Source organism: Phacochoerus africanus, chromosome 3 (genome assembly GCF_016906955.1).
Source record: "Phacochoerus africanus isolate WHEZ1 chromosome 3, ROS_Pafr_v1, whole genome shotgun sequence".
Lineage (NCBI taxonomy): Eukaryota > Metazoa > Chordata > Mammalia > Artiodactyla > Suidae > Phacochoerus > Phacochoerus africanus.
Window position 1 is genome coordinate 74675291 of NC_062546.1, and position 17909 is coordinate 74693199.

The 17909-nt window shown below is 34.3% G+C and overlaps 1 protein-coding gene across 1 annotated transcript in view; it reads left to right on the top strand.

Annotated features, from left to right (window-relative positions):
• The window catches only part of LRP1B (LDL receptor related protein 1B), a 1901444-nt gene that overhangs the window by 662829 nt on the left and 1220706 nt on the right, over positions 1-17909 (top strand). The window lies entirely within an intron of this gene.

Sequence of the window (17909 nt, forward strand, 5' to 3'; positions counted from 1 at the left end):
TTAAACAAAGAGTATTTGAAGTAAAACCTCAGCAACAAATATATCAATAGGATGTATCATCATATTTTTTCCCTTAATATTTCTATGAAGTTATACTATTAACTTTCTTGTAATTTTCTTCTCAAAAATCTACATTCTAGAGTGGTCAAGGGCTTACCTATACTAATGATAGAGGTAAAAAAATCTCAAAATTAGTGAAAAGTTATTTGGAACTGATGCATTCCAATAGAACTGGTTGGTAAAGGGGGATAAAATGTTAGACAAAGAAATAGGAAAAAGTTAAGAATTAAGGAACCCAATCTAGAAACAGAATCAAGGTGTTAAGCGAATGAGTCTTCAAGTTGAACTGGGAAAGAAACCACTGAATCAGATGTTTCTATCACAGATTCTAGTATGTTGATTGTAACACAAATTATGTTTATTGAGTCTGTAAAAGGGTAACTTGTTCATGATGGGATCAGTAAGACAGTAAGGAATAGAAGGAACTATAGAAAACTAGAGATTCACAGCTGATGTCTGTACAGATTCATACAAAATTATGAAACATTTTGAAACATTTCTAGGTCATCATAAGTTCCAATTTTTCAGGAGGAGCTCCACATTGATATGAGTTTAAAGTGTTCAAAGTCAGCTACTGCTTTTTAAACATTATACAGTCAACAATGTACAAAACTAAGAAAACTTGTCTGGATGCCAGACAGGGCTTAGTGGCTGCCAGTTTCCCATATTTGTGTTGAAATAAACTGGATTCAAAACCACAAATGGAGACATACATTAGAAAAAGGGTAAATCTTAGTTTCAGAAAATAATCCAAAGTGGTAAGGTTGTTGATTGCGCACAGAGCAAATGGGTCACTAGGTCTTTTTGCTCTTTTTGAAAGGATGTCCAAATACGCTGGCTCTGGACAGAGATAGACTGAGAAGCTAAAGGTCTTCCTTCTAAGGCCAGGTTTCCTTTCTTAGCCTTGAACTCTGACAGGGTCATATAAGGAGCCAGAGTCATATAACAAGTTTCAGTTATAAACACCTGTGTAATGATAATTAATGTAACATTTTATTTGCATTTAAAGGGTTTGTGACGTATTCCTTTTTATAATGGTATATTTTAAAAATGATGCTACTATAAAGTAGTGATAATGAAGTAATAGAAATTAAAAAGTTTAATTTTCTTTTAGGAAATTAATTATATTTTCTAGAGACCAAGTTTAACCACTTTAGTTATAATTCAGACTTCTTATTACATTTCAAACAAATATTCAGATAGCTGTGTGTGACTAAGTTTCTAAAAGTGAAATTGTCATATTGCCAGATACTTCCTCAGAGGTGATTATACACATTTGAATATCTTAGACATATTTCAGTACTGTGGATCATGTGAAAATATATCCAAGTTCTCTAATAAAATTTAGAGTTGTGATCAAATAAATGGTTGTGTTAATAGTAAAACAGGGGAGGAGTTCCTGTTGTGGCTAAGTGGCTAACGAATCCAACTAGGAACCAATCCTTGGCCTTGCTCCGTAGGTTAAGGATCCAGCATTGCTATGAGCTGTGGTGTTGGTTGCAGATGCAGCTCGGATCCCTCATTGCTGTGTCTCTGGCTCTGGGTGGTAGCTACAGCTCCAATTAGACCCCTAGACTGGGAACCTCCATATGCTGTGGGTGTGACCCTAAAAAAGGCAAAAAGACAAAAGGATAAAAAAAAAAGTAAAATAGGGGATTCAACTAAAAGCAAAATAGTTGGACAAAAATAAAATGGTATTAAATTTGTCTATTTTTGAAAAGATAGTGTATATTTCAAGCTGAGATTTAGAGTGCATAGTTGCTTATGCTTCCATCTTTTTTCCTGTTCTAATTCAGGTTTCCAACTGGTGAAATTTTCATATCTTTATCACAAGTGACAATCTTTTTTCTTTCCTAATTTGCCAGTAGGAGGCTGACTCTACCACTTTAGCCTTTTAAGTATTTCTAGATTTCACCAAAGAAAGTGTTTTAAAAGACCTAAATAATTTATTAAGACTGTGGTGGACTTAGAAATAAGAAGTATATTTGAATCACTACCTGTCACTGACCTCAGTAGAGGGAAGGCTTTCCACCTACTTCCGTGGCCTCTCACAACTATGTAGAATGGTAGGATAAAGGTGACTGAAATGATATCACCATTCTAGAGTCCATGGTTTAACAGAATATTTCTTCATTGAGAAAAGCAAATTCATAATGTGTTTGCTTGCTTGGCCTGATGATAGAGTGCCCTGAACACAGAGAGAAAATACAGGTTTTTGGGGCAATACCAGATTTCTCACATGTACATGGTTTGTGTTTAAATTAGAGAATATGATTGATTGTATCCAAAAGTATATCATGAGAACTGAGTCTATTTTACCAAGTTCCATCTCCTCCTCATTTGGGGTCACACTCATTGAAAAAAGGTTTTCTGAAGAGTTAGCTAGGCACCAGCCCTGTCAAGTCTCTAAAAACTTTCTCATCTACTATAAACATACAATAAAGAAACCCAATTAATTCAAATATTGTATTGATTTTTAGAAATGGTTTCCTTTGCAGAATAATTCTCTCTAAATCACTTCTCTTTTCATGGCTTCCCTTTTTGTTGCACTCTAAGAACATACTCTAAATAATTCTTCATGAATTGTAAGACATGATTTAAAGACGGATAGGTTTTCTTTTTTCTAATAAAAAGTCCAAAATACATTTGGTAATATACTTTTATCCTTTATGAAAATATTAAGGAGAAAATTTAACATTTTGGAGGTTCTATTTAAGGCTTGGGAATGCTTTTGTTTCAACTGAATTGTTTTCTGATGGTTTCCTAGAAAAATCAATTTCTTCTTGGTAAGGGTAATGAAAAGATATCTATTATTAATGATTTTCTATAACACTGATATTTTAATCTACATAATTTAGCTTCATTTGAAGAAAGAAAAATGGATTTTGTACTTACAGGAATGTGCTTGTAAAAATTTTACAATAGGGACATTCAAAATCATCACATTATATTTCACAAAATTTCGTGTCTTTCTATATAGCATTTCCTACTGGTGGTAATATCACTGTATCTAAATTGCATGAGCAATGAAAACATTCTATTCAGTATGATGCCTCTCAGTTCAGGACATTTCCACAAAAATCCTCACATCCAGGCAAAGAATGCTGGAAGAAATATACAAATTCAACTAATATAGACCACATAACCTGAAGTGTATCAAAACTTGATTTTAATATGTAACATTCTTATGATAATTCATTTTGTTAACATTTAAAGTAGCCATGAAGAAGAGAAGCCTTCTTTTAATTCACAACCCTAGTTAGATTACATTTTCAGTGCAAAATGGTCATATATTTAAATGCTCAAGAAATTGACAGTCTTATGTCACTGTGTACTCTTACTCTGTTAATAGAATAAAGAGACCGATCAGATTAGAACAAAAAGGATTCCAACTTTTGTAGCCCTAGAAAAAGTGATTATGTAATCTATGTGATCATTTTCCAGCAAACATTCCAATGTCATTTTAAATGTAAGGGGAGTAAAGTGTGTGAAGAGCTTACAGAAACTGATTAGAGAACAAAACTCTGACATCTGAAAAGCTCCCTACCTAAACACAGGAGTTTATAGATACACATACTGTTCTTTGCTGATTTCTCTTTTTATTCTAAATCTGTTCCTACATAAATCTGAGTGTAGAATATATTCAACTGGTGCATTTGACCAGGAACCTAAAGAAGGACAGTGTTCTTTTATGTATCATCTAACTCATTGAAATAATACATAAGAAATTTCAAAATTCCATTTGATTCTTCTACTTTATTTGCCAATTCGAATATAATTTTTCTGATAAATGCAATTACATTTTCTCTAGCCATAATCCACTATAATGTATTTACTTTAAATTCCAACAATTTTAATGAATGTATTCTAATGTATTTATTTTAGATATCAACTTAGAGTTTTTACAATTTTATATATTTGCTTTTTCTTTTACATTACTATTCATAAAACTAAATTCTTATAAGAAAAGGCCAAACAATCCTGAGGTAATTTACAAATTAAAGGCTTTCTCAAAATGGATCAAGGTAAATGGCAATATTTATTATCTACAATGATTCACCATAGAAAAGTGGTGAGGCAGGAGGACCTGGGTTTGTGTGCTCAGACCACTTTTGATTATAAGACTTGTGTAAATCTCACACATTTCACATATTCTAAAAAGGAATTAATCTTGTCCAATTATTTAGGTTGATATAATTTATTTGACAAAATTAAATTTAATACGTTTAATGAAAGTATTAGGAACGAATTCTTAACTCACATTCAGGACTCTATTATTGTTCATTCTTCCAGAAAGGAAATATTTTATCTTGTGGTGGTGTTTTCTTAGTCATTGCAATACTGATTTCAGAGTATCGTAAGAATAGCCTGTATTCAAAAAAGAAGGAAGAAGTGAAAGAAGTTGGTGAATTTGATAAAGAAAACAATTGGGAGTTCCTCTTGTGGCTCAGCAGGTTAAGAATCTGACATTAGTGTCTGTGAGGATGTGAATTTGATCCCTGGCCTCCCTCAGTGGGTTGAGGATCTGGTGTTGCTGCAAGCTGCAGCATAGGTTGCAGATGCAGCTTGGATAAAGTGTTGCTGTGGCTGTGGTGTCAGCCTCAGCTGTAGCTCTGGTTTGATCCCTAACCTGGGAACTTCCATTTCCTGCAAGTGTGGCTGTTAAAAAAAATAAAAGAAGGTGGGGGGGGAGCATGGTGAGGAGAAGACAATAAGAAAACATTTGAATTTGGAGCACTTTGTTGCTTTTACTTTCACTTTATTCTGTGAATGAATCTTGTCCTATTTCCATTTTAAAAGTTCCCAGTGAAAAGTATTGCCAATCCCTTCCTAAATTAAAATGAATTTATGCTACAGAAGGGAAATTCAGCATGCAGAATCTGAAAACAAAGGTATGGAGAAAGGTGTGATTGCAAGCAGTGCTGTAGAAAGTGTATGTCAGCAGCATAAAATTTAAATAAAGAACATAGAGGGAAATTAGACAGTTTGCACTTAAGTCCCTTGAAACATTGGTAAGCCTAGAACTAGAAAACAAGCAACTGGAATAAGGCAGGAGGATCTGGGTTTGTGTGCTCAGACCACTTTTGATTGCTAATGCTCCCACAATTTAAGAATAGATCCTGCTTTATTCTTTGCTTTGTATTGGGTTAAGGTTATCAGATAGTCTCAAATCTATCTCAAGGGTAAGCATTTTCTTTCAAAGAGATTAATTTAAGTAATTGAGTTAGTTTCATGAAAGACTCTGACCCTTAACACTCATAATGGTGTCAGGGCCAAATTAATGCTTCTCAGAAGCAAAACAAAAATTCCTAGAAAGAATAGGTCTTCAACAAGAGTATCAGTCCTTTGCAGGACTATTGCAGATATTGTTTGTGTTGACCGACGACACCTATATGAAATTAGGATAGTGCACTTCATGCACTATTAAACTTATGTGTTATACATACATACACACATACACATAACATATAAGTACACATATATATGTACATACATAAATACACATTCATATTTAAGTCTTAAGTTTTTCAAATTCCTTTTAATTAGAAAGATATTAGAAAGGTATTTTTAACACTGATTTTTCAGCTGTAATTGTAAACTAATCCCCCTAAAGAAAATTAGATTTTATGTTTCAGCTGTCTGTTCGAATATGCTGACTTCTAGGGACAAACTAGCTAGCTGAATACCTGTACTAAAAGGGTGACTGAGTAATTTGGCTCTATATCATAGCTCAGCATTCAAAAGCATAATCTAAGATAGCTTATGGTTTACTGGAAATGATCCTTTTTGTAGCAGATTTACATCTTTGATTTTTGTTAAGACTATACTAACTAGTGTCCTCGCCCCCAAATAGAATTAATCTTAAGAATAACTATAGAAGCACAAAATTTTTTTAAGTATAGAAAAAAATGGTGCATAGATACACTAATAGCTTAAAATGATCTAACACTGAAGAATCTAACTTAAAAAATTAGATATTCTTTATTAAAATATCTCAGATTCTGTATCTATCTCTTTTTGATAAATACTAGTTTCAAACTAACTTATTTTTTTGACCCAGTCTTTCCTTGGTAATAGTCCTAGTGCATTATGGACCTTCAATTATTGTTGAATTGTACTCTAATTTAAGGTGATATTGATTTTAAATAGATGAAAGTCAAAAACATGAATCCACAACTCACATCTAATAGAGTATTTATTCCATTTGTTTGCCTAGTATCTGTAAGAAAAGAAATGGCCGTTGCTTTGATATAGAGCTTTACTCTTTCCTTCAAACACCTCCTATTATGTCTGTTCATCGAACACAACCTCTTAAATAGAAAGCCAATATGAAACCATAAAAAACCTGAGACCCAGGTTTCCTACCTCTGGGAATCTCTCCTCAGCAGAAGAGACTTATTGATAGTTCCACCACTTTGGGAATTTTTAATTTATGTGAGTATTCTTGGATACTTGGACTCATCATTTATCTGAATCTTTCCCCTCACCCTTATCTTCCAGATATGATGGAAAACAGTAGTTGGTGAGAAATTAATAAAGGGTATGAGGCCAAAATGAATATTATAAATGTGCCAATAGAAACACAATAAAGTTTTCCCTATTGTCAATTCATGTAATAACTCTAGTAAATGTTTATTGAGCATTGACAGTATTCCAGATGCTCACCTAAGCACTAGGGATGAAGAAATCCTATTTTTTGCCTTCATGGAATTTACATGTCTTACTGAGGGAAGGTAAAAATGACTGAGAAAAAGTCAAATGAGTATCTAATTCCATTGGAGGGGATGCAGGAGAATTTACCAAGAGAGTTGATGTATATCTCACATTAAGTTGAGTAAGCAAATGAGAGAAGTTTTCAAAGCTAAGGAACTATGTACACAGAGGCACAAGTAAATAAGAAAGCAGTGTACACTCATGAGAGCTCTATGTTATTTGGTAAGTTTGAAGCATAGTGTCTTCAGTGGAGAGAGAGATGAGTTTGAAGCTGAAAAAATCCTTGGTATTAGAAGTAGAGTGGTTACCTTGGAATAAGGATACATTATGACCCACTTAAAATGTATTGCATAACATTCTAAAGAGAGTGTAAAAAAGGACACTAGGATGTATGCTCAAAAATATTAAGAGAAAAAAATAAAAAAATAAAAAAATAAAAAAAAGGAGTTCCTGTTGTGGTGCAGCAGAAACGAATCCTACTAGGAACCATAAGGTTGCAGATTCAATCCCTGGCCTGGCTCAGTGGGTTAAGGATCAGCATTGCCGTGTGCTCTGGCGTAGGTCACAGATGTGGTTTGGATCCTGGAGTAGGCTGGCAGCTGTAGCTCTGATTGGACCCCTAGCCTGGGAATCTTCATATGCCGTGTGTGCAGCCCTTAAAAAAAATGCAAAAAATAAAATAAAAACATATTATGAGGAGGTTATATGATGTTTTACCATCAAGCATATGAAGGCTAGAATTGTTATATATAGCAAATTATGCAACTTACTCTTAGAGGGTTAAAATGCATTATTATTATCAGAGAAATTTGATCTAAACCATTATGTTCCCTCACATTGATCAGTTCCCCAAATAAGGCATGTTAAGAATTATTCTTTAATGTGTCACTTGGATGTAGTTTCTTATAAAGGTAAGTCAAGGTAGATAGCATGGGGAGTCACAGTAAGTGAAATCTTTTCTAGACAAAAGTTAGGTACTGGGAAAGTATGCTTACTATATTAAGTAACCAAAATCCTATCCTTAGCAAACTACCAAAATACCACCTTAGTTGGTGCCTGAGTTTTATTCTCTTGAATCTTAACTTTGGGAAATATATGACTGTTTCAATATTATTCAAAGGAATGAATTATAATAAACTGTTACTCAGCTCTCTACTCAACCTCACATGTTAGGCCAAATCCCCTATGATTCATTATTTGGTTTTTTGACACAAGCAGCTTGATATTTAAAAAAGTAAGGAATTAAAGCAGGTAGCTAAGGATGAATGGCATCCCCAGGAGTCACACACAAAAGCAGTTTGAGAGTAAAGTTTAAGTACTGTGACCTTGAGTTTTCTTTTGCCAGTTTTGACTACTAGGCCTTAACGTATCAACTCAGAGATACATGTACAATTGTTATGCTTCAGAATCCTTTCTGACCTGTTCTTAAAGCAGCACAATGACTTGTAGAAAATATACTGAATACCATTTTTGAACTAACTATACATTCCTTGTCAGTTTTGTTAATTGAGCAGGAAAAAAAATATGCTGAGTGACTAGCAAGCTGAAAAACTACTAACAAGCTTGCAGAATGGAATGTTTCAATTTGACTTTTAGGTCTAGCCCTTTGACAAAATTAGTGCTTTCATTTGATGAGGGATGTGGAAAGGAATTGGAAAATTTCATTTTAACTTTTTGAAATAGCTTTGCAGTATTAAAAATAGGAAGTTAAGAAACTCATTAGGAATTAATCTTTCATAATAGAATCTGGAAGGAATAATAAGAGACTTCTCAAAGTTATTCAGTAAAGAAAGTTTACACTTTGAAGGGAAAAAATGTCATCCCAATGAGAAGTAACTAATAAATAAAATCTGTGAGATTCATTAAGCCTAGTTAGGAATTCAAGTAAATCTTACAGAATTCTGTAGAGGGAAGTTTTCACACATTTTAGCTAGTGTTTTCAATTCTGAATTTGTAATCTGTCCAAAATTGCAGAACAAACTATTTTTGCTGCTTTTTCTTTAATCCATTGTTAGAACTTATGTAGTAAACCCTACTCTACTAAATGACATGTGTATTAATGTCATCATAACTATCTCAATAAAAAAATTAATATCCAAAAAAATATAATACCTGTGAGACTAGTGACCTCTGATAGCTCCATAATCAGTCTGTTCGTAGTCAATCAAACTATTTGTTTTACTCATGTAGATGCAATAGAGAAATAGGCCTGTGTATTTTAAGTTTCACCAACCTTTGTGCATAGATTTATATTTTTAAGTTTCAAGATAACAAACTCATTAAAGATTAATCTTTTGAGGACAAAATAGATCATCCAGATTTATTTCCACCAAGCATTTGCATTCTAGCTCCCCATTAGGTGTGTGGTTAAGAGAAAGTATAAAATTTGAAATTTTGGAAATTCCCATTGTGGCTCAGTGGTAACGAGCCTGAGTAGTAACCATAAGTATGTGGGTTCTATCCCTAGCTTTGCTCAGTGGGTTAAAGTATCCAGCATTGCCGTGATCTGTGGTGTAGGTCAAAAACATGACTCAGATCTGGTGTTACTGTGGCTCTGGCATAGGCTGTCAGCTGTATCTCCGAATTCAACCCCTAGCCAGGGAACTTCCATAAGCCCCAGGTACAGCCCTAAAAAGCAAAAGCAAAAAAAAAAATTGAAATTTGATTTCAAGCATATGACCTCTCTATTCCACAAGGAGCTGAGCACCAACCAGTGCAGAGGATCCACTGTAGTTGTGGAAACCACAAGATGCCAACTGAAAGGAGATAACTTTGCTCACAGAGCTTCTGAATTAGGTCAGTATGACCAGAGCCAAAGCTTAAGTGTTAGATACAAGGAGAATGGGAAGGACAAGCCCCAAAAGCACTTTTCAGTTCCATTAGCTGAAACGTGTGATGTGTTCTTACTTGGACTACAGGCAAGAAACCAGGAGTGCCAAGAAAAAAATCTATATGGTTCAATAAATGGCTCAGAGATTTATCCAATATTCTCAAAGCATAAGCACTGAGAACTTAAATTGTTTAAATTGTAGTTAGGTCAATAAATATTACTTAAAGAGTTCTCTAAGAAGTTTGGAGACGGAGATTAGGAGGTATAAAATACTCTTAAATCTAAGAGGTTTATATAGAATATGTAAATATTTATATATTTAAATTATATATATAAAATTTGTTGCATACAAATGTGTATAGAAATACCCACACATGATTATGTAGTCTATTAGAGTTTCCTGGACTGTGTTTATCGGATATCTAGTTGAAATGATTATTTCAGGGAATTTTTTTTTTAATTACCCTTTTATGCATTCCACCTTTCTTGTGGTTTGTTTGTTGCTGTTTTTAAAACCAGAAAAATGTAATGTTTCTACTAGCCATATCCTTACTTTGAGTGCTTAGGTACTCCTCCCAGACAAATATCTTCCAGTTTCTTTTCTGTAAGTCAGGTTTGTATCCCACCCATTTAATCTAATTATGCATAACAAAAAGTGCAGAACTGAGAGAAATAAGTTTGTGATCAAAGCCTAATAATCTCACATAACACAGTTTAATTTACCTTTCGAGGTGAACTTTCAAAGCAAAGTCACTTCACTGCAAGGACTCAATCAATTATGCAGGCAAGACAAGCACACAGGAAACAGAAAGATGAAGTGCCAAAGCGCACGTGCTGAATAACTCACCAAGTGTCCCATTCTGGATGCCAGAATTATTGGCCTCAAAATGTGCTCTTTGTCTGGAAGATTCACTTCTGCATCTTGCCTAAAGTGATTTGTTCCTTTCAGTTTTGTATCTTCTTATTTAGCAGAAATATCTGCAATATGCAGAAGGGAAGCAAAGGTCTCCTCAATGACTATAACTACAAATAGAGAAGCAGCAATAACTTTCTCTCAGCGTGAAACAGAACTGTAGGATAATAGGGCCAGAAGGGACTTTCAGAGGTCATCCAGTCCATCCATCTGCCTTCAGGCTGGTCTGAACCCACACTTGCCTAGACAGATTGCTATCTACCCAATTTGGAAGGCCTCCAGGGGAAGAAATTCTAACAACCATTTTTAGTAACATAGTCAATGCTTAGCAATTTGCACTCTGAGCAAATGCTTGCATATTGCATTATAAAATTTTCCATGCCCTTTCAGCTTTTAGCCTTTTCTCTCCAACAGATTGTATATTCCCGTGGCTTCATTGCATTTTTCATGCACTTTTTCAGATAGACTTAAATTTTCAAAATCTCTAAAGTTATAAACCATCCCTCCCAATAAAGCAAGATACAGTCTGACCTACATCCACTCTAATTGACTACCATAGCTCCCAACTCCTATGATTCTCTGAACCTATTTTTTATAACTTGCTATTGTCTTGCTCACTCAAGTTGCATCAGTTAGGATTCAAATTTGGCTGTGAAAAACAGATCTTAATAAGACTGGTAGAAAAAGGTAGTAATTCATTCTTCTTTCTTATTAAAAAAAAAAAAATCCAGAGATAGGTATGTTCCATAGCAGGTAAGGTGATTTCTTGGTGTGATTTGTGTTCCAGATACCTATCTTTCTCTTCTGCCATCCTTGTCACTTGTTGCCTCAAGGTAGGCTTGTGGTCATAGATGGCTGCTGCAGCTCCAAACATAACATCCACATTCTTGGAAAAAAAATAATAAATATCATTACCAAGCAAATCAACTTCTTCTTTAGAGAACTTTCCAGAAGCTTAACCCCCAAATTTCTATTTCCGCACCACTGGCCAGAATTTTAACTGACATCCACCCTCAATTTCATGAAAGATTGGGAGATGCAGTTTTTTTCCATTATGCAAACACTGCTTATATAAAATCAGACTTGAAAGAAAGGGGGTAATGGACATTTGGTTGCAACTAGAAGGTTTTGCTCTGTATGCCTTAATAACACAATCAGAAAATTGTTTACTCACCAGATAAGTGTGGCAGTTGTACTGTTAAATAAACCTATAAGAAGATTCTAAAGGACAGAGAAAGCTGGACATTAATTAGAAATGTGTCTTTGAAAACAAGTAAATGGGACTTAACCTAACAAAAATTTAGGATTAAACTTGAGACTTTTTAAAACTATCTGCATTTCAAAATCTTGGCTATCATTTCACATCTCTGGTCAGCCAACCCTATTTCATCACTATTTTTATTATTTGGTTTGTCATCATGTATACACTTTTGTTATTTTATTTACTATTTTGAGAATTTTATGTTAAACTGCTTTGTTAACTTCTCTCTCTTATAATAACTGTCCTGTTTTGTTCTGTTTTGCTTTCCAAAGACTATAGTCTCAAACCAATCAAATCCGCCTCAAATATTTTATTGTTTTTGACTTTTGTTTTATTTTGAAGTGTTGAATTAGTTGCCCTTTGAGTCCCAAATCCCACCAACTGATTATTTCTGCCATTTTTTTATATCCCCAAATAAATTCCTATCTGCGAGATCCCAGTTAAAAATGCCATTTTTACCCGCTGGTTCTAGAGAGTAAGTAGGCACTGGAAGAGATCTAGATAAAAAATCACAAATCACAGTTGAAACAACGTTTTGGATAGTTTTATCTCTATGTAAAGAGAGAAAAGAGAAGGAGGGAGTGTATATATAGTATAGTATCACTTGAGACCCATTGCAAGTAGTTCTCAAATTAAAATCCTGATGTTTAAGTAAGAGATGAGCAAGATAAATTCTATGTGTTGAGAGGAATCAAAGTCAGAGAAAAATGTTAGTGATTGTATCAGATTCACTATGAACATAACTCTCCTATCCTTCTCATTTTTAGCAGAGGGAAAATCCATATCAGTGTGGTGATGTGCTTTTCTTTTGAATGGACAGGTGAGCTGGGGAACCCCTTAGCATGAAACTGTCTCTTCCACCTAGCTTCTCTGGGTTAGAAAGATCTGTGCGAGTTAACACGTCTGGACAATGTGGATTTTCTGATATTAACAGTTTATGTCTTTTAGAACCCTGGAGTTGAGAAAAATGTTGCTGACATGTAGTCAGCAATATCTGCCAAGCTGGAATAACTGTATTTCTAGTCTATACATTTCATTGAATTACACCGCCCCAAAAATCAGGGGAAAAAATAACAAAACAAATCTTGGACATATATAAAAACATAGTGGATTTTGAAATTATTGACATATTTTATCTTCCTTGCTTAAATAATTATTATGGAAGAAAGGAATAACACTTATTTTTTAAAATTTATATATAAATACATTCTTTATTATTGTTAGACTATTTTTGTTTGTTTCTGAGCTAAACTATCCTTGTTGAAATCTCACTTATATTTTTTTTTCTATTTGATTGTTGGATTTTTCTCCGAAAGTTTGCTTCACCAATGTATATTTCCGTTTTCCTTCAACAGCTTTTTCATTTGTATCTGTCATTTTTAAAAATTTTGGACATGTAATAGTTTCTATGAGAAATTTTGGAAACTTTATATTTCCCAAAGCAAATGTAAGTATCCCCAAAGTACTAAATTACAATAATTTCTTGCTCTTCAGATACATGTGGAATGTATAATAATTCCTTTGAATGCACACTCAACACTTAGTTCATTGATTTGGGTGGTACAACTTTTTTGACATTTTATTGCATGCAACCAAGTTACTACGTATCTATAAAGGACCAGTACTAATTTAAATTAAAAATACCCAAAAGTTTTCATATATTTTCTAATGCAAAATATTAAAGGGTCATCCAGTTCTCTTTATGATGTTTTAGAAAAGTTATGCACTTTCTATTTAACTTAGTCTAGGTTGTTATTTAGCTCTATTCCTATCTAAATAAAGTCACAACTGGAAAATTTTGTCAGAGGGTTTCCTAACTATTAAGAAATTGCAATATATACTGGTAGCATAGATGCATATCACTATGGATATTTCAGATCATATTTTATGCTGTAATAACCATTAAAATGAAATATTTAAAATTATATTATTTTTTGTTCATTTTTCACTTGGACAAGTGATTTTATTGTTGGCTTTGGGCAACTAGTCACTACTAATATAGCAACAAACAAGGCACAGAACTTAAATTTTCTTTTTTGTTAGGTTAAGGCCCATTTATTTGAGCAATAAAAAGGAGAAAATGGAACATTTTCCCCTGCTCTTATTATATAATGGGAGTAAAATATATGTGAACTAAGATTAGATATAAGCCTATAATTGAACTGATATGTGTAAAAGTCAAGTAAAAGTTCAGCTTTAGGTATTATCAAAATTAAATTATAACTAGTTTAGAAGTATTTCTGTAGAGATATAATTTAGTAATACAGAGCAAACTAGGTGCCATTAATTTGATCGTAATTGATAGACTAGAAAGGAGTTACAAATGAAATAAAGTATGGATGTGTGATTAGCAAATAAAAGATTAAATGTTATATGTCTGAGAGAAAGCTTTGTAGGGGAGATTCAATTTAAAAAAACTCGTTAAAACAGAGTTGAAGCCTGATGAACCTGCAGGCTATAAATTGCAACAAGGTGAATAGCCAAAGGGCAGGAAAATGGTATAAAATGCATATTAACCTTTTGTGATATGCATGCAGCAGGTTAATCTGGATTAGATAAAGAAAATAATAGTCTGATAGAGAATAATTTTCAAAATTGATTCAATGTTACCTATTTTGTATGATCACAAGGAATCATTCATTTCAATATCCTTACGTCACCTTTGCTGTTAAATGATGAAAACTATCTTAGTTTAAAAGGCCCTGAGCTAGTTGTAAGAATGGTAGGATCACATCTTCTAAACAAAAATCTTGTATGAAAATACTTATTTTATTTGAAAACATGCTCAAGGACTATTTCATGGGTCAGTTATTCCTTAAGGTAGCTTTTCTTCTTGGCACTTAATGTTTCAGAGACTTGTTTTCTTCAGAGTTGTGTGCTTATGCTAGTTTCATGCTCTTCTTCATAGAATCAGTCTTCCAAAATGTGATTTCTCTGTTCATTCTTTTATTTACCTATCAGATAAATATTTACTCAAAATCCATATCTGCCAGTCATTATGCTAAGTTCTGGGGATAGTCAGAGAGTTCATATCCTGAAGGCTTTCCCATCATTGTGTGTGGATATAACTGATGAGCAGATAATGTAGTTAGAGCACTGCACTGATAAAAATACAATATCGCCTTTAAAGAAGCCACAATTGGACCTGAAACTTAAATTCCCTAGAGGAATATTGTCATGGAACATTGGTAAGTATAACCAGCACTTAGAATATGTTCAGAATAAAGTGATTCTCACTTTGAATCACATCAGTTTTTTGTTTTTTAATTTTTAAGTATGAATGATTGAGCGGTTCATTTAAAGTTTTTCAACGTGTCCTTTTTAGATCCCCTTCATTTGCTATTGATCCTTGCACCTTCACATGCCTTAAACAAGAATGAGGCTTTATTGCCTCAGGTAACTTCACTTTTGGTCTTGCCCGATGGTCCTATTGAATTCAGAATTAAATTCTCACTACTCCCAAGTCCAGGGAAAATGGAACTGATTTTGCCAATATTTTCAAGGAATGTTTTGGGGCTGCGTTTCTGTAGCACCTCTTCTGCACCTACAATACCACTCATTAGGAATTAAAAGAAAGTGCCAGGAAGCCACTGCTCTCTACCCTTCTCCCTATGTCTGTCTTAAATCCTCCAGTACATATCCCAGTGTCTTTATTACTAAGTCTTTTCTCTTATTAATACTCATCACCACAGAACTTTAGTAATCATCACAGACTCTTATTTTGTCTTTTTTTCCCTGTGCACTCTATAATTCACAGTTCACTATCTGCAGAACTCCCTGCACACTCAACTTCATCTTTTACCAATCCCATCAACTTCTTGGTAAAGGACACCCAGTCCTTCCTTCCTGATTACCTTGGAGACCTCTCAAATAAAAATGAATTTTCGATAATGGTTCTCCTACCCCTGGGCCTAAAGTTGGGATAAGTTTTCTCCATCCTCCTTATTGCTGCCTGAAGACCGTTCTTCCTCCCTTACTAAAAATATTCAGCTTTATAGCTCACACCATCAGATTATTTTATCCACTATTCTTCATTACTATTATTTTTTGCTGACACCCAGGTCATTCTCTTCTCTTTCTCATTGATTGTAGCTCTGTCTCTCCAGTGCTACTTCTGTCTAAATTCTTGACAAATTCAATATATTTTCAGATAATATTTATAATAACTTGGCCTCTCAATTTCTTTGTCCAACCTCAGCTACTCACACCAATTGCCATTCCCTAGAATGTAGATTTTGCCATTGGTGATCATTGCAAGCCTTCCATCATCTCAATTTTTGGCAGTCCTCTTTGCCTACTGCCATCTACCTTTCTAGCTTGCCACCTCTAACACCTCTTATTTCCTCTAATATTTCCATTCCAGCAATCCACCAGAACATTATACCCACTTATACTCCCAACTTTCCACAGATTTAGACATCCTTGATGCGTTCACTTTCCTCTTTATTCTTTTTAAATTCCATAATCTATCATTTAATCAATCTACCACATAGTACCTCAACCACCTAGCCATTCACTTGCCCCCCTCATACTCAACTGGCAAAGTCACAATTCTCATTAAATCCAATTCTATCTGTGCAACTAAACCTGTCTGAAAGAAAGGAAATAACCACACTGACTGGTTTCACTTTAAATTCATAACCACAAGCCTCAATTTTGCCCTTAATGTTATCAGCCAATCATATTATACATTCCTAGTTAATTTACTCTTCTTGGAGTCTATTTCACATCTTGCTATCTATTCTCAAATCAGCCTTTTCTTGCCCATCCTCACTCTCAATTAATTATTTTACTTTCCACGTGGCTAAAAACACTGAAGCAGGGGGAAACATGCACCAACTCCCTTCACTAAATAGACTGACTTTTTGGCATCTGCACTTACACACTCTACCTTCTGACTTGTTCCTCTAAATAACCTAGCTGCAGTCTTGTCTGAAGCTAATTCAGGATCTTGAATGTTTTTTTCTTTTTTGTCTTTTTAGGGCCACACCCATGGCACATGGAGTTTCCCAGGATAGGGGTCAAATTGGAGCTGTAGCCACTGGCCTACATCACAGCTACAGCAACGTGGGATCTGAACCATGTCTCTGACCTACATCACAGCTTACAGCAACGCTGAATCCTTAACCCACTGAGTGAGGCGAGAGATCAAATCTGCATCCTCATGGATACTAGTTGTGTTCGTTAACCACTAAGTCATGACGGGAACTCCATGGATCTTGAATGTTCTGAACTATTCATACATATTTTTCCAGCTCTCTCCTCTCTCTCCTATACTATCCATTTCTCAATTTACTGATTCCTTTTCATAAACATAAAATTGTATTTTATCTTCCATCCTAAAATATGTATGTATTTTTTTTTCTCCTGACACCACCTCCCCTGCTATCTCCTCTGCTACTTCTTTGTTTCTATTCATGTCTCTAACTCTCATTCTCTGTTAAACATAGTACAGTCAGTCTTTCACTTCTACCACTCCAATGAAACTGCTCTCAGCAAGGTCACCAACAGCCTCTGTAATAGTACACCCATTGTCAATTTAAAAATTTTCCCCTTAATTTTTCTATCAGTAATTTTTGACATAGCTAATCACTTCCTCCTCCTTATCACACACTCTTCACTTGTCTTTCAGTATACCACCACACTCTGTTGGTATTCTTAGCTCACTGGTTGCTCCTTTTCCATCTCAATTACTAGTCCTCTGTTTCTCCTTAAACAAATTCAGTCTTTGGCCTTCTTCTCTTCTCTACTTAATTATACTCTTGATGATCTTATTTAGTCTCAAGGGTTCAATGTCATCTTTGTGACACTGACTCCCTATTTTTTCCAGTACACGGATATGTACATCTAATGCTTTCTCAACATCTCCATTTGGATATCTAAAAGATATTTCAAACTCACATACCCAGATCTTCATTCTTCAGACATATGATACCTATAACTTTTTCCTTCTTAGTTTATGACAAATCTCTTAGTTTCTCACACCAAAAATACTGGCTAAATCTCTGAATTTCTTCTTAATCCCTCATATTGAATCCATCAGGATATATAATTAGTGTTAGCTATTCCTTCTAAATAGAGCCAAAATCCTATCACTTTCCCTGGCTCTGCTGCTACTATCTAGCAATTAC